Here is a 22,904-nt window from a genome sequence, read left to right on the forward strand (position 1 = left end):
CAAAACCATTAAGTAGTAGTCTATAAAACTATAAAACTAGATTCCAACCTTATTTTCAGTACTTTTAATTTTAAATCTTTTAAAAAGATGGTATTTTGATACCTCTAAAGGTGTCATTTAAATCTCCATTTACCTTCAAGTGCAAAACGTTAATGACTTAGCTAAAGTAGCCGTCATCATCCAGATTGTCTCTAGGGACCATCCTCAGGTATATAAAATGTTACTGAGTCCACATGTGTATTAAAATAAAGTAGAACTCAAGTTTACATGTTCCTGAACTCCTTCTTGAACCCTGACCTGCTTTGAATAGACTTGTAAATTTGTTACTTAAAGCATCTCAAGTTAAAATTCTTGCCATCTCCCATTAAAAAGTAGGTTCTTAATTTTTCATCCTTCTTTACTCATTGTCTCTGACCCATATCCTGTAAGAGCAGAAGAACTGATCCATCAGACAGAGGGTAAAGATAATAGAAAAATCTCTGTTTGGCAATTCCGTGCTGAAAAAAACAAATGGATCAACAAGTACTAGGTTAGAGGATCAAATTCCTAGACCGAATAACCTAGCATTTCATTCAGACAGAAGTAAAACATTACACAAGGAGCTGGTCTTTTTTTTCTTAAATCAGACGTATAGTTTTTCTGTTCTAAAGCATATTTGTGTCTGCTGGCAGACAAGCACAGGTGATTGCCTCCAGGTGTTCGCCTGCAGGAAGTCATTGAAATGCAGTGCGGGTAATGGCAGTTTCCGCAGCAGTGGAAACTAACCTGCAGGAAGCTCGTAGGCACAGGTATATTTTAGAATTGGAATGCCAGCCAGCTGAAAGGCTGCAGACCCAGAAGGCCCAGTTTAACCAGGAACAAATTAACTAAAACAAGAATCAGGACATATTTTTAAACCATTATCAAAAATTAAAGATTTTTTAAAAAATATGTTGTTGGTTTTAAAAAAGGGTTTAAATTTGTTTATTTTTCCTGAAGTTTTACTCCTTTATGCTAACTGCATAGCAGTTCCCCTCCCCACATCACCAAAGGGAATTACAGATATGCTAACTGCATAGCAGTTCCCCTCCCCACATCACCATAGGGAATTACAGATATGCATCAGAAGAATGAATGAAACTGTTGTTGAAACTGAAGCTCCAATACTTTGGCCACCTGATTGGAAGAGCCCACTCATTGGAAAAAGCCCTGATGCTGGGAAAGATTGAGGGCAGGAGGAGACAGAGGATGGGATGGTTAGCATCACCGACTCAATGGATTTGAATTTTAGCAAATTCCAGGAGATAGTAGAGCACACGGAGAAGGCAATGGCACCCCACTCCAGTACTCTTGCCTGGAAAATCCCATGGACGGAGGAGCCTGGTGGGCTGCAGTCCATGGGATCGCTGAGGATTGGACAGGACTGAGCGATTTCACTTTCACTTTTCACTTTCATGCATTGGAGAAGGAAACAGTGTTCTTGCCTGGAGAATCTCAGGGACGGGGGAGCCTGCTAGGCTGCCGTCTATGGGGTCGCACAGAGTCGGACACGACTGAAGCAACTTAGCAGCAGCAGTAGCAGCAGTAGAGCACAGAAGAGCCTCACATGCTGCAGTCTATGGGGTCCCAAAGAGTCTGACATTACTTAACGACTGAGCAAAAACGACAAAATGTTTCTTTAAGTTCTGTTGGTATGAAAGCTCGTGTTAAAAATAATTCATTATTAAAATATAACCTGGATCTTTTTTGCATTGTGAATAGATACCCTATGGCATTTTATTTTATCTATTTTTATTGCAGTATAGGTGATTCATAATATTACTTTAGTTTTGAGTGTACAATGTAGAGATTCAATATTTTTACAGATTATACTCCATTTAAAGTTATTACAAAATAATTGCTATATTTCCCCATGCTATGCAGTACATCCTTATTGTTCATTTATTTTAAGCCTTGTAGATAATCCTATACCTTTAGCTTACCCCTCTCCCTGATTAATTATTAGCACTTAGCTCATTTGCTTCACTCAAATGACAATGACTTTTGTTTTTTTTTGAAAGGTACAAACCTATGAAGGCAAAATAAACAAGAATGAAGACAACAGCAACAAGAATTTGGAAGCTGGGAGCAGATCTGAGAAAGCAAAATTCTAAGTCAGCTGCAGGAAAAGTTGAGAAGTAGCCTGATTCAAGGGGAAATTTTTTGAAAAAAAAAAAAAAAAAAAGATCCAGGAATGGGTATCATTAGGACTCCGGAAGTTCTGTTGGAAGTGAAGTTAAGAGGGACCTAGACCACCAGACCCCTCACCTGTTCCATGCCACAGGTCAACTGTCAACCCCAGCAGATGACTGGAGCAAATGATGTCCTGGAGACAGACAGGCAGTGGGGACAGTCTTAAAAACAAGAGGATTGAGCTTACCTACTGAGTGCTAGGATGCCCAGCTTTTCTTTTCTTTTCTTTTTTTTTACAGGTTCTTTTTTAAAAAAAATTATTACTTTTTTGGCTGTGCTGGGTCTTCTTTGCTGCGAGGGTTTTCTCTAGTTGTGGTGAGTGGGGGCTACTCTCTAGTTGCGGTGCGAGGCCTTCCTGCAGTGGGTCCTCTTGCTGGGACGCTCAGGCTCAAGGGCACTCTGGCTTCAGTAGCTGTGGTTCCTGGACTCTGGAGCACAGACTCAGTAGTTGAGACGCTCGGCCTTAGTTGCTTGCTCCAGGGCATGTGAGATCTTCCCATATCAGGGATCGAACCCCTATCTTCTGCATTGGGAGGCAGATTCTTTACTACTGAGCCACCAGAGAAGCCGTCCAGTATTTCTTGCCCTTTTCTGGTCTGAAACACTGGTGGGGACACATGTGCACTCACACGCACACACATCCACACAGGTGATTAAAGTCTTCTCTAGAGCGCCGGACCAGCCTAAGAGAAACCACACAGAAATACTGACTCCGAGCGCTCTACCAGGAAGAGCGAAGCCAGCTCACCAGTGAAGTCCCTGGTGAATAACCGCTAGTCACCCACTCATCCAATGAGCTTTTAGTTTCCATTCCTAGAGAACATCCAGGCAAGGATCAGCAGGATCTGCTTCTCCTATGAGAGAGACAGAAACGAATAATCAGCCATGGGAGAAAACAGAGACTGAGGGGAGAAATAAAACTGAAAAATGATCGTTAATACATTCAGAGATAAGCTGTGCAATGTATAAGACAAGGATTCTATTTTAGAAAAAGAATACTTGGGGGAGGGGTGTGTGGTGGTAAAGAGACAGTATAAATTAAAAACGGAAAGGTGGAAATAAAAAATTCAGTAGAAGAGGTGGAAGATAAATTAGAGGAGATCTTTCAGAAGTTAAACTAACATGGGAAATAGAGGATAGAAGTTTAAAACTAGAGGGCGTGTCCAGGAGGTTGAGCACCTATCTGATAGGAGCTCCACAGAGACAACTGAGCAAATAGAAATGAGATGATCCCCAGTGAAATAACTCGGCAGTTCCCCAAACACAAGGACATGTGATTTTAGATCAAAATAAACCCAGCACCAGAGATAATATTAAACCTTCACTAAGATACATCATTGGAGAAGGAAATGGCAACCCACTCCAGTATTCTTGCCTGGAAAATCCCATGGACGGAGGAACCTGGTAGGCTATAGTCCATGGGGTCCCAGAGAGTCAGACACGCCTGAGCGACATTTACTTTTACTAAGATACACCATGGTGGAATTGCAGAAGCCCTGGCGATAACAGATATACCGAGAGCTTCTAGAAAGAAGTGATGTCTTAAGAAGAATCGAGATTCAGAATGGCAGGATATTTCTCAATTTAAGTAATGCTCAAAGCTAGAAGACAATGAATTAATGCCTTCAAAATTCTGAGGAAAAATTGTTTCCATCCTAGAATTCTTATTCAGACAAATTAGAAATAAAGTGTGAAGGTAGAATATTCATTCTCAGATGTTCCAAGTCTCAAAAAGTTTTGTTTTCTATAAATCCTTTCTTAGGAAGCCCCTGGAGAATGGGCACCACCCAAATAAGGGAGCAAACTACGAGGAAGGCACAGGATCCAGGAGATGTGCCCTCCTTGAGAAACCAGGAGAGACAATCTCTAGGATGGTTGGAGGGCATGGCCCATGGAAACAGTGGCATGGACAGCCTAGGGTTACTCTTCCCAGGTCAAGAAGCTCCAGGACTGAACTAGCCACTAAGACCAAATTAATACTATATGGAGTGAGTTTGAATGTATCAAGATGGCATTTGCCCATCTTAGATTGGATGACATAGCACATACACAGGTTAGGCACTTATTTTCACCAGGGAAATAAAGAAAAAGCATTGTAGTCAGTGGTATGGTTTAGCCGTCAGTAGTGTTCATAATAACACACGTGGTTACAGTGATAATGTATCTGTAAACATTGCCAGGCCAAGCAAAATGATCATCTCTGTGGGGCCCAGGGCGGGTGGGCATTGTAACGGAGGGAGTGGTGATGACAGAGATAAAGGTGGGTCACTAAACAACCGTGGTGTATCAGGGGCTCAGGGACTTCCCACTTGAATGGTCTTAACTTTCTCCACCGAGCTAGTCAAGGGCTTCTGTAAAAAGCAAGATAAATGGATGGGTTAGATTAGGAGTTAGGAGTTGGAGAGAACAGGCAAGTTTCCAGTCCTCAGAGGCAGGATGTAGAGCCAGCTGTGGGAAGCACTGTCAAGCATGATTTAACCAGGCTGGCTGAGACCAAAGAAACATATTAATATTCAGGCATACCTCGTTGTGGGGCTTCCCAGGTGGCATTAGTGTAAAGAAGCCACCTACCAATGCAGGAAACCTAAGAGACGCAGGTTTGATCCCTGGGTGGGGAAAATCCCCTGAAGAAGGGCATGACAACCCACTCCAGTGTTCTTGCCCAGAGAATCCCATGGACCGAAGAGCCTGGTGGGCTCTGGTCCACAGGGTCTCAAAGAGTGGGACGTGACTGAGCAACTTAGCACATGGGCACATCCCTCATTTCACTGTGTTTCACAGACACTGCTGCTGCTGCTGCTAAGTCACTTTAGTCGTGTCCGACTCTGTGCGACCCCACAGACGGCAGCCCACCGAGTTTCTCACAAATGGAAGGTTTGTGGCAGCCCTGCGTGGATCACGTCCATCGGCGCTGTTTTCCCAACGGTATTCTCTCACTTGTGTCTCTGCGTCACATTTTCTTAATTCTCGCCTTATTTCAACCTTTTTCATTTTCATTATTTGTTATGGTGATCCACAATCAGTGATCTTTGATGTTACTATTATAATTGCTTTGGCACTTTTTAGCAATAAAACATTTGAAAATGAAGGTATGTACTTCTCTTTAGACAATGCTATTACTGCACGTAACAGAGTAAACATAGCTTTCTGATGCACAGGGAAACCAAAAATTCAAATTGCTGTGGTCTGTACCTCAACTCTCAGCTCTGAAGTATGCATGCACTGCAGCTATAGTTTATATAACATCTTATGCTTTTTGAACAGTTGTTTTATTTTTTTTTTAATTGTATTATCTCACTAGGCTCCTCCGTATACCACCACTATATACAAAGTAAGAAAATTGAAGCTGAGGAAAAAACATAACTTGCCCAAGATGACACATGCAAGTAGGTTTTGTATCACATTCAAAGCATTTTAACAATCATATTTGGTCATTAGTAAGAAAAAAAATCATTCTATTTATTAAATAGGTGTTCTTACTTGGATAGTTTCTTGGTTAGCACAGAAGTTGAAAGCTTCACAAAGCTGAAATAAAGTCAGGATTGCCCCAGATGTTTGAGGGGTTAGTATTATACAATGTATGTGTTTGCAATGAATGAACACAAACTTCTAACAATTGGATAGAAAAAACAATTGTTTTGAAAGAGACCATACTAAGACCCATCGGGTACTAAATATACTTAGGATGTCATGTTTGCACAGAAATCTTACTGTCATCTTTCCTACATTGCAGTGCTTCCATGGTCAATCACATCTTGAGGACAGGAGATGTTGAAAACTGTGGTGCTTAGTGTTAAGTTACTCATAATTGAATCACAGTTAAATTGGAGGAAACAAAGGTGTGTTTAACACCCTGAGTTTAGGAAGATTTGCGAGTACTGAAGAAAGGGGCAAAATGTGCAGATGAATTTTGTTTTTAAATCTATATTTTACAGTGAATGCAAATTAGGCCTAGCATGTTATCTTGGATTGGAAAGAGTCTAGAATGTGAAGTCTAAATGCTATAACTGAAGATTGCTGAAAGCTTGTCTGTATTGAACTACTATGTGGTTTTAACGATGACAGTTACCACTTATCTATGTTTTACACACACACAGACACACACACATTATTAGACGCAAAAAGTAACAGCTTACGGGTCTTATTTCCCTGCAAGGATGCTTTGGTCGCATCCTTAATAGCCAACCAGAGTTGGTTATTAATTAATTAATAAGGAAGATTAAAGGGGGGGTATATGAAATAATAAGAGCTGTCTATTCTAAGCAATTGAGACCAGAAGACAGAAAAAGTCACCCAATGGCACTTGGCATTGCAGACACGATTGCCTGCCTAGTTGAGAGTATGTCAATTTTATATGAGTCTGTTGGACCGTCTCACGGAGTGATCACGGGAAGGGGACAGTTCATCCGGATGTTAGAGAATGGGTAGGGTTTCGATGAACCAAAGAGGAGGAAGGCAGGCATTCCTTGTGGTGACGGTGATTAGAAATACGGAGGAAAGGACGCTTCAAACTTACTGCAGAAACAGCAAGTGGAACCACGTAGCTGAAATGAAGACTGTATTTAGGGAAGCGGCTGATGATGATACTGGAAATACACGCTCAGGTCACACGGCAGTTTGAAAGCCGGCCTGGGAATATGGGCTTCATCTCGTAGTTGGGAGCCACTGGGTTTCTTCAGTTACATGATCAGAGCGTTATTTTTAGGAGATAATTAGTGGCTGATTAAGGGAAGCTTGGAATGTTTGGACTCTAGCCCTATCTTTCCCAAGTTGTTTTCACGATGGACAACTGTGTTCTCTCTCCAGACACCCTCCAAAGTTCATATTGGCAACTCTGAGTACTGCTGAATTAAATCTACTATTGAGAAGCTTTTTATTAAATGTAGTGTAGGCTGCACTTGCTTTTCATCTTTAGCAATCTTTTCAAGAAAAGAGTGAGGAAAAAACAAATTTTAATGTATCACAGTGGGCTTCTATGTCTTAGGATGATAATAATTAAATCCCGAATCTTCTAAATATGGGGGAAAAAAGCAGGGAGTTGGCGTCGGGAAAACAGGCAGGAGAGTGTTGGTTAATAGAAAATTGAGGGAATTAAAAATTCGGTTAGAAATGTCAGAATTGTGGGTTATGAATGGTTGTAGAGATAATTCTGATTTTAATTAGTCAGAGAATCTATATTCCAGAAGTCAGATGTCAGGCCAATACAAATTAGAAGGAAAACAGAGATTGTGCACAATCTCCATCTAAAGAATTCAATCTGCTTGTAAATATTATTAGAAGTAGTAATTCTAATTTAATTTTAGAGGGCAAATGTCCAACTCACAGACTTTATAGAACCAAAAAATAATATTGTCCTAGGTTTAAGAATAAGCTATTCACTTCAAATTCAGAAGCACAGACAAGAAAGAAAACAGAGCAGCAAAACGGCAAGTATTTACAAGATACAGAGATAAATGCTTACTTAAAAAGGAATCCAATCATGTATCAATACTATGTAAATGGAGAAAGAAAGGAGGATATAATAGATACAGAGACCATAAAAGACATCACACACAGTGGAGGATAAAGAGGAGGAACTATAATGTTTACTTATATACTTTTCTAGAAGCAGATACTTCCAGATGACTTAATAAGCACTCACTGCTCTTTCATAAAGCATCCCTGGGATATAAATTATGATTATCATCCCATTTTACAGATGAAAGAAAGAGAAGAAAGTGAAGTCGCTCAGTCGTGTCCGACTCTTTGCAACCCCATGGACTGTATCCCACCAGGCTCCTCCATCCATGGGATTTTCCAGGCAAGAATGCTGGAGTGGGTTGCCATTTCCTTCTTCAGGGGATCTTCCTGAGCCAGAGATCAAGCCCAGGTCTCCCACACTTTGGGCAGACTGTTTACCATCTGAGTCACCAGGGAAGATGAGGACACTGTAAAATGCCTCTTAAGAGCTTGCAATCCTAAAGGAAATCAATCCTGAATCTCCATTGGAAGGACTGATGCATGCTGAAGCTAAAGTTCCAATCCTTTGGCCACCTGATGCGAAAGGCTGACTCATTAGAAAAGATCCTGATGCTGAGAAAGATTGAAGACAGGAGGAGAAGGGGACGATAGAGAACGAGATGATTGGATGGCATCACTGACTCAGTGGACATGAGTTTGAGCAAGCTTTGGGATTTGGTGAAGGACAGGGAAGCCTGGAGTGCTGCAGTCCATGGGGTCGCCAAGAATTGGACACAACTCAGTGACTGAACTGAACTGAACTTTAGTGCATTAATCTTAGGTTGCTAATTACTGATGTGTCTAAGTTGTAATTTGACCATGATAAGAAACATTAATATTTCTTTCTTTTCTGGGATCTTTTTAACCTAGAAGAATGGTTCTTTTGATTTATCTGCTACATGACTGGTCAGTGTCTCATGATGACCTCTCAATACGGCCATATATTTTAGATTAGCAGAAAAATCAAGCAAGCTTCAAGGTTATCTTAGTAGCAAGAAATCCATGCTCTTATGATTATCTGCTAATATTTCTGCAGCATCCCCGAATTTCTTTCATAAATACTGCCCAAATTTATTCTGGCTCTCTTTGAATTTGTGAAAACGAACACAATAAAATATTTTCTTGTGACTTGTTGCAGGGTGGCAGCTTGGCCTTTTGAGAATATGAATCACAGACCACTGTCATAAAGTAACTTGTGTTTGGAAACTTTTCTGAGTAATAATTGCTTGGGACAAGACCTTTTTCTAAATAATGAAATGAAAAGTTTCTTAATCTCATTAGACATTTGAGTGGAAAAACATGTGTGAATTTGCTTTAATGGAACCAAAACAGATATAAGATCGTCAGGCACTCAGGACAAGTACTTGTAAGGAATGATTATGGGAGCAGTAAAAAGCAAAAAAATATTTTGGAAAAAAATTCAGAAGCTACCACCTTCTTTCTCCCAAACACACTTTAGGGTGCTTTTAGAAGAGCTACTGTTAGGGAAATGTCTGATTTACCTTTCCATAAGTCATTTTATTTTGTCCCACAGGGGTGGACTATGGAACTTTCTGAGAGAAGAGGCTTACGAAACCGCTGTGTGCACAGCGCTCAGGGGGGCGGAACTGTTTTGACTCCCTTGTTACTATGTGATGGGTGGAATTTTGCAACCAGAAGGTTCCACAACAGTTGGGAGTGACAGTTGGAAGGGTTGCAAGCAGAAGACAAATGCGTGTCCTGTTACTCCGGCTCGGAGACTACATACCATGACTGTGCCAGGAGTTTCTGCTTGCATCAGCATTTTTTATAATTACCGAACCTCGTGTGTGCATAATCCATCGGGAGCCAAAAATCTTAGAAATGATAACCCCACCTTCCTTAGGTAGACGCCTGACTGGCAGACATTCACTCTGTACACACACACACACACACACACACTCACACACACCCTTATATAGATGACTTACTATAATCCTTGTTCCATTTCCTACCTTCTACTATAGATTAAGCTCCACCTCCTCTTGCAGAATTAAAATAGCTGAAATGTAAAAAGTACTCAAAGCCTGTTAAAGTTTACTACGAGCTGTTATTGTCCTCTTCTTAGTGGCTAACTCTTGTCTTTTATTTCCTTGCTGAGCACTTACTTGTGTATTGATATGATTTTTGCTTTTATACAGTCCATGCTGTCTATCACCCTTTCTCTAACTTTTCCCAATTTGGACTTGGACTCTCCATGCCTGGGTTCTGCTGTTTATTGATACCATAGATATTTTTCACAATAGGAACTACTATGAAAAGAAGATACCAATAAACTCAAAATCCTAGACTAAACCATGGGCATATACAAACAAAAGGAAATGAAATAACACAGAGTGGGGCAGCATCGAGTTTGGGGAAGGGGAAAAAAGGATAAGTTTGAGTTATTTACCAGAAGCATTTCAGTTGCAAAATTTCATCCAGTGAGCAGGCATCTAGAGACAACTTTTTAGAGCCCCCAAAACATGTAGAAAGCCAGAGGCTGGTGAGTTTGGGAGCCAGTAAGGTTTGGGGTGGCAGAGACGGTAGTGTTGGAAGTAGGCATACATGGGGTGTGCTTGGAGAAAGAGGGTACCTTAGAGCTGGTGGGAGTGGAGTCGTGGGGCTAGTATTTTATTTACAGGAAGAAAAGTTTACTTATAACCCATGTGATCAACCAGAGAAGGCAATGGCACCCTACTCCAGTACTCTTGCTTGGAAAATCCCATGGACGTAGGAGCCTGTTAGGCTGCAACCCATGGGGTCGCTAAGAGTCAGACATGACTGAGTGACTTCACTTTCACTTTTCACTTTCATGCATTGGAGAAGGAAATGGCAACCCACTCCAGTGTTCTTGCCTGGAGAATCCCAGGGACGGCGGAGCCTAGTGGGCTGCCGTCTATGGGGTCGCACAGAGTCGGACACGAATGAAGTGACTTAGCATAGTATTAGCATGTTATCAACAGGAAACTTGAAATGCTTTAATGTTGTGTTGAATCCCATAGCCTGGTCCATACACCTAGTGGACCCCTAGGCTGAGGCTGAAATCCCATAATTATAGACAGGCATGCATGCTCACTTAGTCATGTCCAACTCTTTGAGACCCCGTGGACTGTACCTTCCAGGCCCTTCTGTCCATGGGACTTTTCAGGCAAGAATATTGGAGAGGGTTGCCATTTCCTATTCTAGGAGATCTTCCAGACCCAGGGATCAAACCTGTGTCTCTTAAGTCTCCCACATTGGCGGGTGAATTCCTTACCTCGGCCCTACCTGGGAAGCCCAATTATAGATATAACCCCCCACTAAAATGAAAATATGCCAGGGATAACCTAATAACCTGGTGTATTTTGAACTTAAGATATAACATATAAAATATTTTTAAACCTAAAAATATATATATATACACATAAACCTGAAATCTGGTTCTACTAGAGAGGCCATCATGGTGGGAATTTGATCTCAAAGAGGAGAAAGGGAACTCGAATAAAAAACATTATCTTCTACAGAACTCTGTGTAGGCCGCAACTGTTCTCCTAGCCTGGATGGCTCCAGGGATGAGGGGAGTGAAAAGGAGAACTCAGACCCCCTAGGAGACAGCAGGACCAGGGGTTCAGTGGCTGGGCTCCACTGCAGATGGTGAGGGTCTCTGTAAGGCCAGATGTGATTGAATCTGGACATGTTACTTAACCTCTCAGCCTGAGTTCCTTCATCAGAAAGGCCTGGATAACAACACTTTCTGTAGCTATGAGTCATTATTTTTAAAGTCAACTTTATATTTACAGAAAACTTATCAAGATCGTACAGAGAACTCCTGCGTACCTTCATCCAGTTCCTTCATTGTTGACATTTTTATATCACATTTGATCAAAAACAAGAAGATGCCATGAGTACATTACTATTGACTGAACTCCAGCCTTTATTTGGATGTGACCAAGTTTTTCCATTAATGTCCTCTCTATGCCAGGATCCCGTCCAGAGCACCGTGTTCCATTTAGTTATCAGGCCTCCTCAGTCTCCAGAGACTCTCCTCGATATTCAAAAGGTAATTAAGGTTAAAGCACACTTAGTGGAGAGCTGGACAAGCAATAAGGAATTTGTCATATATATATGACATATATATATATAAAAGTATATATTTATAACTATAAGTTTAGAGGATATTTTAAACACTTTAGAAATACCAACTCATCCAATCCACATAATATATCTGTGAAGACTCCAGTTATATCCACTTTACAGATGAGTAAACTGAGATTCGTGGCTTCCCAGGTGGTAAATAATCTGTCTGTCAATGCAGGAGACATAAGAGATGTGGGTTTGATCCCTGGGTTGGGAAGACCCCCTGGAGGAGGGCATGGCAACCCGCTCCGGTATTCTTGCCTGGGGAATCCCACGAACGTAGCCTGCCAGGCTCCTCTGTCTGTGGGACTGCAAAGAGTTGGACACAACTGTTGTGCCTTAGCACACACACAAAGGTTAGTGGTATCAATATGGGCATAAGTGTGAATTAAACCATCGTTCTTAAACCTGGACATGTGTGTGTGCGTGCACTCAGTCATGTCTGACTGTTCACAACGCTATGGACTGTAGCCTGTCAAGTTTCTCTGTCCATGGAATTTTCCAGGCAAGAATACTGGAGTGGGTTGCCATTTCTTACTCCAAGGGATTTCCCTCTAACCCAGGGATTGAACCCACATCTCTTGTGTCTCTTGCATTGGCAGGTGGATTCTTTACCACTGTGCCACCTGGGAAAACCCTAAACCTGGACATGTTATCTCCTCAGTCGCTCAGTCGTGTCCAACTCTTTGTAGCCCCATGGACTTGCCAGGCTCCTCTGCCCATGGAATTTTCCAGGCAAGAATATTACAATGGGGTGCCATTTCCTACTTCAGGGTATCTTCTTCACCCAGGGAGCGAGCTCACATCTTTTGTGTCTCCTGCATCGGCAGGCAGACTCTTTACCACTAGTACAACCTAGGAAGCCCCAAAACCTCAATATGGTTACATTTAAAATCATTTTCTCTTCTATTCCTTAAGCATTGCACCATCCCAACTTTGCCATTTTCATCACACAATCTACCAAGTTCTCAAAACTTGAAATGATGGACCTTTTTGACACTCCTTTTTCTTCTTTGTTTCACGGAGGTACAATGTTATAGAATTACTGTGATGTTTTTCAGAAACTGTAATCTGTGAACTTTAACATCTTGTTTTCCTCTGGGTTCCAATCACAGATCCACCCCCTTACCAGCTCTGTGGCTACAGGTGTATTATTTAACATTTCTAAGCCTCTGTTTCTTCATTTGTGGTATGGGTTTATGGTGGAGAGTAAGTGAGTTTGTACAGGAAAGCCTGGTAAGTTATACACTCTCAGTAATTGTCAATTACCTCCACCACCACTGCGGCTATTGTTTCTACTGCTACTGATACAAAGAGAACTGTAACAACTTCTGGGACACGAACACTATCTACGTGCACGTGTGCTCAGTCGTTTCAGTCCTCTCGGACTCTGTGCGACCCTACAGACCATAGCCTGCCAGGCTCCTAGTCCGTGGGGAATCTCCAGGCAAGAATACTGGAGTGGGTTGCCATGCCCTCCTCCAGGGGATCTTCCCAACCCAGGGACTGAACCTGTATCTCTTATGTCTCCTGCATTGGCAGGTTCTTTACCACTAGCACCATCTGGGAGACCCCACTATCTGCTGTGATGGCCCACACAAATACTACTCTAACTATTACTGCCCATACAAATGCTGCTGTTGCTGATGCTAAGTCGCTTCAGTCGTGTCTGACTCTTTGCGACCCCAGAGACGGCAGCCCACCAGGCTCCCCCGTCCCTGGGATTCTCCGGGCAAGAACACTGGAGTGGGTTGCAATTTCCTTCTCCAGTGCATGAAAGTGAAAAGTAAAAGTGAAGTCACTCAGTCGTGTCCGACTCCTAGCGACCCCATGGACTGCAGTCTACCAGGCTCCTCCGCCCATGGGATTTTCCAGGCAAGCGTACTGGAGTGGGTGCCATCGCCTTCTCCAATACAAATGCTATTAACACTATTTTTTGGTGATACAGATACACAGACTGTCCTGGACTTAGGATGGTTTGACTTACTGTTTTTTTTAAACTAAAAAATAGTGCAAAAGCAAGATTCAATCAGAATCATACTTTTTCAGTTTGATCTTTTCCCAGGTTAGCAATTCACACTCCTATAGTGCTGGGCAGTGGCACAGTTCTGTCAGCGACATCATCAAGAGGGTAAAAAAGCAAATACATACAGCCACTCAGGTTTTCACTTTCAGTACAGTATTCAATAAGTTACATGAGATATCCAAAACTTTATTATCAAATAGGCTTTGTGTTAGATGATTTTGCCCAACAACTGTAGGCTGATGTAAGTGTTCTGAGCACGTATAAAGTAGGCTAGGCTACACTCTAGGCTTCCTGGAGTCTCAGTAGTAAAGACTCGCCTGCAATGCAGGAGATGTGGGTTCAGATTTGATCCCTGGGTTGGGAAGATCCCCTGGGGGAGGGATAGGGTACCCACTCCAGTTTTCTTGGGCTTGCCTGGTGGCTCAGATTGTGAAGAATCTGCCTGCATTGTGGGAGACCTGGGTTTGATCCCTGGGTTGGGAAGATCCTCTGAAGAAGGGAATGGATATCCACTCCAGTATTCTTGCCTGGGAAAATCCCATGGACAGAGGAGCCTGGTGGGCTACAGTCCATGGGGTTGCAAAGAGTTGGACACGACTGAGTACCCACACAAAGCTAAGCACTGATGTTCAGTAGATTGGGTGTATTAAATGCATTTTTGACTTATGATATTTTCAATTTACGATGGGTTTACTGGGCACCACACCACTGTAAATCAAGGAAGATCTGTGCTACCACTATCTCTGTTGCTACAGAAGTACTGCTATTACTACTGCCATTAAAAATACTACCATGAAGATTCTAAATCCAGCAGTAATAATAATTTTCCTTTAAAAGATCATTCTGAGTCCAAAATGTCTCCAAAGAACATGTAGCATCATGACTTAATTGCTTCCTAAGAATGCCCAAGAAGGCTTTCCCCAGGGCATTCAGTCTTCAAAGTTCACATCTCACTAGGAGAGAACACATTCTTCCCATTTGGCTGGGAGTGACAGGCGAATGCCTCTCACTGGGGGCATTCATGGCCTCTTGCTCCCTCTCAAAAGTACCCTAGTTGGGAGGCTGCATTTATATGGCCACCCTTCTTTTTTCCACATTTATTTTGACCTGCGGCTCTAGCCAGAAAATCCATCACACATGTTCATTTGCTCTCACCTTCAAGCTATTTCCCTTGTCTGGAATGCTATTCTCATCCTATTGCCAAAGCATGAACCTTCTCTCCTTCAAAATCCTACTCAGAACTCACCCTCAAGATGAAACTTTCTCTGATAATCCTGCTCTCCATGCAGTCCAGAAAGCTCTCAGCAATCATGTAACTGTATAGCTTTAATTGGCTCTGTTTATAAGCTTCTTCTTGTATCTTTTTTTCCCTCTAGGTATTTTTTCCATGTGTTTATTCTGTCTCCATTAATTCGTAAACTCCCAGAGGGCAAGGCCTGAACAAGGTCGGTGTTGGCATAAAGTGGATGAATAGTCAGCTGAATGGCAGACTGTGCAATATTCGATTGCTAATCTGTTAAAAAAAAAAAAAAAGCATCCTTTGTCAGTGCTCTGTTTGTGATGGTCCTGAGACTGCTAACCTAATGTAAAAATGCATTCAGTTTCTGCTAGTGTCCAGCAAAGATAAAATCAACAGTTATAAGCTTTCCATAATGGGAGGGGGAGGGTGCTGGGAGACTCTAACCTGTAAGAATGGTATATAAAGAGCATGTTATTACCCAGTTTATATTCTTCAGATGGCTCAGAGGTGAACAATCTGACTGCAATGCAGGAGACTTGCAGGAGACAGGAGTTCGATTCCTGGGTCAGGAAGATCCCCTGGAGAAGGAAATGGCAATCCATTCCGGTATTCTTGGCCTGGAGAATCCCCTGGACCGAGGAGCCTGGAGGGCTACAGTCTATGAGGTCGCAAAGAAGTCAGACACGACTGAACGACTCAACAACAACAAATGTTCTTCAGAGGTAACTTGTCTCTCCCATGCTGCAGGTCTATCTTAGAAGGGAAATCATATTTACTTTCAAAACGGAGACCAGAAAACCAAACAAAGCCTGAGAAAACGTACACCACCACCTTGTAAGTTTGTGCTGAGTGGAGGGAAAATGAATCTGATTCAGAAGGCCTCATTTTTTTTTTTTTTTTTTTTTTTGGTGTGAAGTCTAACAGAAAAAAAATGCTACATGGCCCTTCTCCCCGGGATTAACTAGATTGAGGGTTTGTTCATTTCAGTCCAGGTAACAAAAGGGAAGCTTGGGACGGACAGAAGCTCCTTTCTCAGGGCCGGGGCTGAGAAGTGGGAATCCTTAACCGTGACCACCTGCTTCCCTCCCTTCAAACCGGCATATAAAAGTGCCAAATATCTGTGTATCACTCTGGGCGCGGAGCCCACGGTCTGAACCCAGCGGAGGCGGTGCACCAGATAACATCAAAGCCCCAGGCAGGGGCCAGAAAAGGGGGGTGCAAAAGCAGACGAGGGAACGAAGCGCCTCCCCCTAGCATTTCCTCTCACGCCCACTTCCAACCTAGGAGGCTTTTGGTTTCTGCTTTTGTTGTTTTTAAAAATTAAAAGTTAAACCCAGGAAGCTGTGGATCAGAGTTTTGTTTGGTTGTTTTGTTTTTTTGCGTGGCAGTTCGGGTAAGTTTTCTCTCGGTCCTTTTGTCCGGCTGGGGAAGGAGAGCCTGGGCTCCGGGGGGTGGGAGATGGGCACGGTTGGCAGAGCGCGCGGGGCAGGTCTTGTCGCCGGGTCGCCCTGAGGAGGAGGAGGAGGAGGCGGAGGAGGAGGGGATTCGGCCGGTGGACGGGAAGAGCCCGGCGCGCGCCGAGGGCGGAGGGCGGAGGGGAGGGCCGGGCGGCGGCGTGACCCGGCGGCCGGCGGGAGGAACCCCCGGGATCTCCGCGTGGCGCTGGCGCTGCCGGGCCGCGCGCTGGGCGGAGGGCCGGGGCCGCGGGGCCGCGCCAGGGGGGCGCCCGAGCCGGGCCGGGCCTCGCGGCCGCGTGGGAACCCGGGGCAGGGGTCGCGCGGGCGGAGGCGCTGGGCGCAGCGGCACCGTGGGGTCCCCGGACAGAGCCCCGGGGCCCGAGGGGGGAGGAACTGGTGTTCTCCCCAAAACCGTGTTCAGAGCCTGCCAGGGCCACTGCCCTCACTTGAACCCCAGTCCCCGAGAGGGGCTCCCTAAGCGCTCGCGCGGCCCGGGGGTGGGCGGTGCAGGTAGAGAGAATCGGGACCCTAGGAGCCCCCCTCCTTTTTTTTTTTTTTAGTACGGTGTCCTTTCCCAATGTTCCAGAAGTTTTGACAGTTCAAATTGCTTTTTACCATTCCCATTTCATCTTCTGGTTCAGGAAAAAAAAAGTCCCCCCCCCCCCCACATTCCGTTTATAAGATATAATTTGAGAGACTGTATTTAATTTGCCACAAAATGATTAAAGGCGACTGTAGTTACCTTATAGTTTAGTTGGAGTCCCCTGCAGTCTGATGACTAGGAAGTTAGAATTGTAGGCAGAATTAGGAAAAGAAACTGCATCTAGAAAATTCGGAAATAGAAAATGGGGAAATGTGTCTGTTTCAGAAAAAAGATTACTATTGATTTGATCTCAAGAAAGGCAAATTGTGAATAGTCCATTGCACAAAAAACTTAACAAACTGAAATGACAAAATTAATCTATTACGACTCCAAATCTCATATTTAATTTGTTAAAAGAGTTCACTGCAATGCCAAATCCCATATAAACCTTGTGTGCACACTATATATTTGTTATGGTCAGGGCCATTGGGTTAAAAATGTATTGTTAGTAATTTTGACTTAGCCAGTGACACAAAGTAGAGTCGATAATCATCAAGCTACCTTGATTTTTATCCTCTGACAGATTAAGTATACTTTCACATTTAAGTGGATTTTTTTCATTCAAGTTTCAAAGTTATATTTACATACATTTTGTGATTGCAGTCCATTAGATGTCAATTAAATTTCATGACAGATGATTTTATCACATCGAAAATGAAAAAGATTGTATTATTTCATTGCAAGGTTGGAGGCATAGTGTGCTAAACATTATTTCAAATTTAGGTAGCTGTTGGCTGATTTTTGCTTTTGTGACCAAATCTAGCTTTTAATAGGCATATTCCTCCCTTTACAGGACATTATTTTTGGTTACAAGCTCGCTATTATTGAGTATTCCATTTTTAGTCATTCACATTCTGGTGCATTAAGCTTTTCTAAGCTCAGCTGAGCTAGAGGTAGGATTTCCTCCAGGGAATTTTAGGGGTCAACCCTAGCAAGGAAAACCTAGATATCTTTATGGAAGCCCCAGGGAACAATTCAAGTTTGCACAGATGGCCAGCAGAGTGGGTGTACGGTCGTTCAGCATTTTTATTCCTTAAAAGGGGAAAGCACTTTGGTTTTTATATGAGAATTTTTTCTGCATCAATTTTTTTTGTTTTACCTTATCCCTCCCAAGTTGAGCGTGGCTCCGTTAACCAGTCATTTGTGCCTGCTTCTTTAGGGATACATGTGGAATTTCTGAGCCTCAGACTTTAAACGATAAAGACCTAATGTTCTTTAGGTCTAACCCTGAAAACCTTCGTCATTACCCTGGTCCATCCCCTCCTGATCACTTTTCCATAGAGTTCCGAGCCTTGCTTCCTCCATTGCTTTTTTCTCCCCCTCCTCTATTGCCTTTTTCTCCCCTTCCTCTATTGCTTTCTAGCACCCGAGGTCAAACTCTGGTTTATGGTAATTACTCCTTCTTTCTTTCTTGCGACCCTGGGGCCAGATCGCCTGCTCAGCCCCGAAACTCCCTCTCCAGACCCGAAGAGCCTTCTCCTCTCGGCCCCTAAACTGTCAAAGCGGAACCCTAAGGGTTAAACTGCGCTCGCAGCTCGGGCTCTGGGAACCACCGGCGGGCACGGCCGTGGCCTCTGGAATAACCTTGGCTTTCCTCAATCTTTTAATAGAACATCCGCCACCAAAGCGTAGTTTCAGTTCAGGGTTAATAATGTGTCCCCTTCCACCCTTTAACCCAACACCCAGCCCCCCTCCCGGTTTTTTTTTTTATAAAGTTGTTTTTCAAAGTTAATGAGTTTCAAGTTTCACAATGACTTTCTCCTTCCCTCCACGCGTTGCTGAGGAAACCCCCTTGGGGTCCCCCCCCCCCGCCCCCGGGCCCGCCCTCTCCCCTCCCCCTCCCGGCAGGGGCGGGGGGCGGGGCTGGGGGACCCCATGACGTCAGCGGTCCGGCCCACATCCTGCTTTAGGAAAGTAAAGCGCCGGTACCGAGCCGCCTCCGCCCCGCCCGTCCCCGCCCCTCTCCCCGGCCCAACCGCCCCCCCGGCCGCGCGGCCCGGCCGGGCCTGCCCGGGGCCGCGTGACCGGCGGACCCGCCCCTGCGCCCCAGCCGGGCGCCAGTACCCGAGCCGGCGCGACCCCGGGCTCCCGCCCCTCGCGTCCCTAACTCCGCCCCGGGCCCCCCGCCTCCCGTCGCTGCGGCGGCGGGGCGGGGCGGAGCCGCGGCCCGGGGCTCGCCCGGCCGGGGAGACCCGGGACTCCGATCGGGCCCCGATCCGGGGCGCCCAGCCCGCCCCTAAGCCAGGGCCGGGCCCCGCGGCCGAGCCAGTCCGGCCGGGCCGCCGCGCCCGAGGGTGACCCCGCCGGGGGACGCCCCCCCCAGCCCCGCCCGCGCGTCGCAGCCCGCGGTCTCCCCGCCTCCCGCCCCCGGGGATCCCCTGCCGCCCCGCCCAGCCGCGGGAAAGCCTCCGACCTTCGCCCTCCCTCCCCCGCGCCGCCCCGGCCCGCGCTCCTCGCGTCGCCCCTAAAGACGCTAAACGTGCCCTACTCTGCCCCCGGGGAGAGGTAAAAAAGCCCGCGCCCGCCCTCCTCGCCCCTCTCCCTGGCCCCGGGGGCGACACACTCCCGCCCCGGGGGTCCGCCCGCCCCGCCTCGCCGCGGTGCGCGCCCCCCACCCCCACCCCGGACACCCGCTCCCCGGCGGCGGTCATGCCGCGGCCCCGGGCGCCGGCGAGCGCGGCCACCTCTCCCGCCCGGCGCCTGCGGCCCCCGCCCGCGCGCCCCGCGCTCCCCCCGCCGCCCCCCGGCCGGCTCCCCTGTTTAATATTTCAGAGCTGGGCGGTGAGAGTGCCAGTCGCCGGCATTTAGTGGCGGCAGCGGCTGCTGCTGCTGCTGCTGCTGCTGGGGCGGCGGCGGCGGCGGGGAGGGGGCCGGAGCCGGGGGGTGGGGGGGCCCCGGGAGCCGCCGCGGGAGGAGGTTCTGTTTGTGTTTGGGGTTGTCAAGTGAAGGAGGGCGCCCAGCCGCCGCCGCCGCCGCGCGGTGGTCGCGGAGATTCCGAGCTGCGGCCGCCGCCATCAGCAGCGCAGCTCCGGGGCTGGCTGCAGCGGCGGCGGCCCCGCCGGGCGTCCTGGCAGCAGGTTCGGCGCGCGGGCTCCGCGGGCGGGGGGCGCTGCCGCTTGGAGGTGGGGGCGGCGGCGTGGGGAGGGGGTGGGGGCAGGACCACGTCCCTCTCCGCGGGCGCGCGAGTGTGTGTGTGTGCGTGTGTGTGCAACCGCCGACCTTGCAGAGGGGATGGCTGCGCGTGCGGGAGACACTTGCCACTTCTGGGCGCCCTCGCGGCCCGAGCTGCGGTCCTGCGAGCAGAGCAGGTACGGAGGGACCCAGCCTCCCCAGCCGCGTTCCAGCCGCGGGCGCATTTTCCAAGAGGCTGGCGGTGGGGGTGGGGGTGGTGGTGGGGTGGGGGGGTGAGGGAGACCAGGCCTCGGCTTCCCAACCTCCCGGCTTTGTGGCTTGCTTTTTTTCTCCCCCCTCCTTTCGTTCTTTGCTCGAAGTGCCTGTTTACTCCCAGCCACCTGGGTAGTTTTCTTTCCGGGTTGGGAGTACGCGCCCGCAGCACAGTGGGGTGGGGTGGGGGCGCGGGTCGGCTCCGGATCAATCTGGGGTCGGGCTGGCCGAGGAGTTGCTGTTGGAGAGGGGAGGAGACGGGAGGGGAGGGGGCGGTGGCGGCGGCGAGGAGGAGTCTCCGGGCTGCCGCGCTCGCCTCCTCTCGTCCTGTTCCTCCTCCTGCCGCTCTCCGCATTCACTCTGGGCTCCTTCCTGAGCTGGCACTTCCATCCCTCCCCCCCCCCACCCCCCCTCCTGGCATGCGAAGCGCTTTGTTCAGTGCAGCGTTGCAGAGGGGTTTTCCCAGGCTCCGCCCTCCACATTCATTCATGTTTTTTCTCCTTGCAACTGTCTTTACGCTTTTTGATCGTGTCATGTTTTTGCTCCATGTAGTATTTATCTCTTTTGCTGTAAGGGAACCGGTTCATCACTCATCTTCCTGGCTACAATGCTGCTGTCTTTGGAAATACTCAGTCCTCCTCCCCCCTCCCCCCCCCCCCCCCCCCCCCCCCCGGCCCCCAAGGATTTACACTGGGATGGATAGCTGGGCTCAGTGGGGAGGCAGTGAGCAAGGTAGCGGAAAGCTGTTACTGATTGGAAATTTGTATGTGCAAATTGGAATATTTTTTGTGCAGGTTCATCTTTTAGTGTCACGTGATTGAATTACAGTCGGAGTTCACGCTTTAAAAACTTCTAAATATCGTGACCATTTAAAAGCTTTAAGTTGGGAGTTGAGCATTCCTACAATTTATTCGGCCTTGACGTCTCTAAATTCTCTCTTGAATCAGCAGCTTCGTCAGTTGAATGGTGGATGCTTTTAATGCAGGGCGTTGTGGAGCCATATCTTTTATAGATCATGTAGCACAGCGCTAGATGAAGTTCACAGTATTGGACCATCATATTTTATATTCTTTCCCATGCAGTTCAAAAATTGCAAATAATGTTTTTGTACAGTGCCTGCATACAGCCTTATCAAGGATAAAATACTGAAGTTAATTATAGCCTTCTTTCCTTCTATTCTCTGCTGTATTGAAACCATAAATTTCTAAAACCTTATACTGGTTATTAGATACAGTCTTTCCCACACAGGCATTTTTAAGAAGAATTAATATTTGATATTTTTGTGTGCCAGCAGTAAGCAAAGCATCCACATGGTCCCTTCAACCACCCATTGAGGGGGAATACTATTTCCTTGTTTTACAGTTGGGAAATCTGATCCTCAGAGAGGTTAAGTGCCTTAAACGAGTCCACACAGCAAGCTTTGAGCCCAGTCTGATTTGACACCGAAATATTTATTAACAGTTGTGACTTGTGCGATAGAGCCTCTTGAGTAAATCCCCTGGAATAGGTCTTACTTCCAGCCAGGAAGTAAGCGCTGAGGGTCCCTGAGTCAGGGGGTGCCATGTTTCTTAGTTATTGACTATGGACTCAGTTCCTTTGCCTCTTTCTCTTTTAATTTTCTTAGCTATAAAATGGATAAATGATAGTTACCTAAGCAGTTACCATTAGGGTTAAATTAGGTAATGTGTAGGAAGTACATAGGCACACAGTAGATTGTCAATATGTATTTGTTTTGTTTTGTTTTGTTTTTCTATAGTATTGGACGTTATAAAAGTCTTAAAGCATTTCTGTTCCATTCTTGTGTCATTGCTTAGCAATTAAACATAGTTTCACGTTCAGCATTGTCATCACGGGCTTTGCTTTTATCAGTTGTATTGCAGGAAGTTAAAACTAAGATTTTAGCTCAAGGATCTTCGAGTATCTCCTGGGAATCTTTCTGGGAAAGAGATGATTTAGTTTTGGATTAGTGTTTTGGCATATTGTATTTGAAATTGCACTTTTTAAGATGTGTAAGTCAGGTCACGGTTATGCTGCAGTAACAAATAAGTCCCAAACCACAGTGCTTAAATCAGCAAAGATCTCTTTTATGTTTATGCACCATGATCCTGTTGCATTGGCAGGAGCTCAGCTCCGTGTTGTCAGACTTGCTGTCTAGAACAGTCTCTGTCTTATGGCAGAGGAGGAAGAGAGCACTGGGGGATCTTACTTTGATAACTAAATGCAAAGCCTGAAAATGACGCCTGTCTCTCCACTCACAGGTTATTGGCCAGAACTGGTCACACATTCTGGCTCAACACAGGGAAGCAAAAAGAACAGTCCTAACAGGAG

At 46.0% G+C, this 22,904-nt stretch overlaps 1 protein-coding gene across 5 annotated transcripts in view; it reads left to right on the forward strand.

The window, feature by feature from the left end:
• The first annotated feature begins 16,347 nt into the window (after nt 1-16,347).
• HIVEP1 (HIVEP zinc finger 1) overlaps nt 16,348-22,904 on the forward strand; it is a 129,771-nt gene continuing 123,214 nt past the window's right edge. Inside the window, exon 1 of one of the 5 annotated variants that reach the window (XM_006057773.4) lies at nt 16,348-16,485. The gene's annotated coding sequence lies outside the window, so the exon portion shown is untranslated. Of the gene's footprint in view, nt 16,486-19,446; nt 19,698-20,132; nt 20,270-20,316; nt 20,501-22,904 lie in introns of those variants that run through there. The other 4 variants (XM_025265750.3, XM_025265739.3, XM_025265746.3 and 1 more) reach the window with 4 other exon arrangements.

This window comes from Bubalus bubalis, chromosome 2 (genome assembly GCF_019923935.1).
Source record: "Bubalus bubalis isolate 160015118507 breed Murrah chromosome 2, NDDB_SH_1, whole genome shotgun sequence".
Lineage (NCBI taxonomy): Eukaryota > Metazoa > Chordata > Mammalia > Artiodactyla > Bovidae > Bubalus > Bubalus bubalis.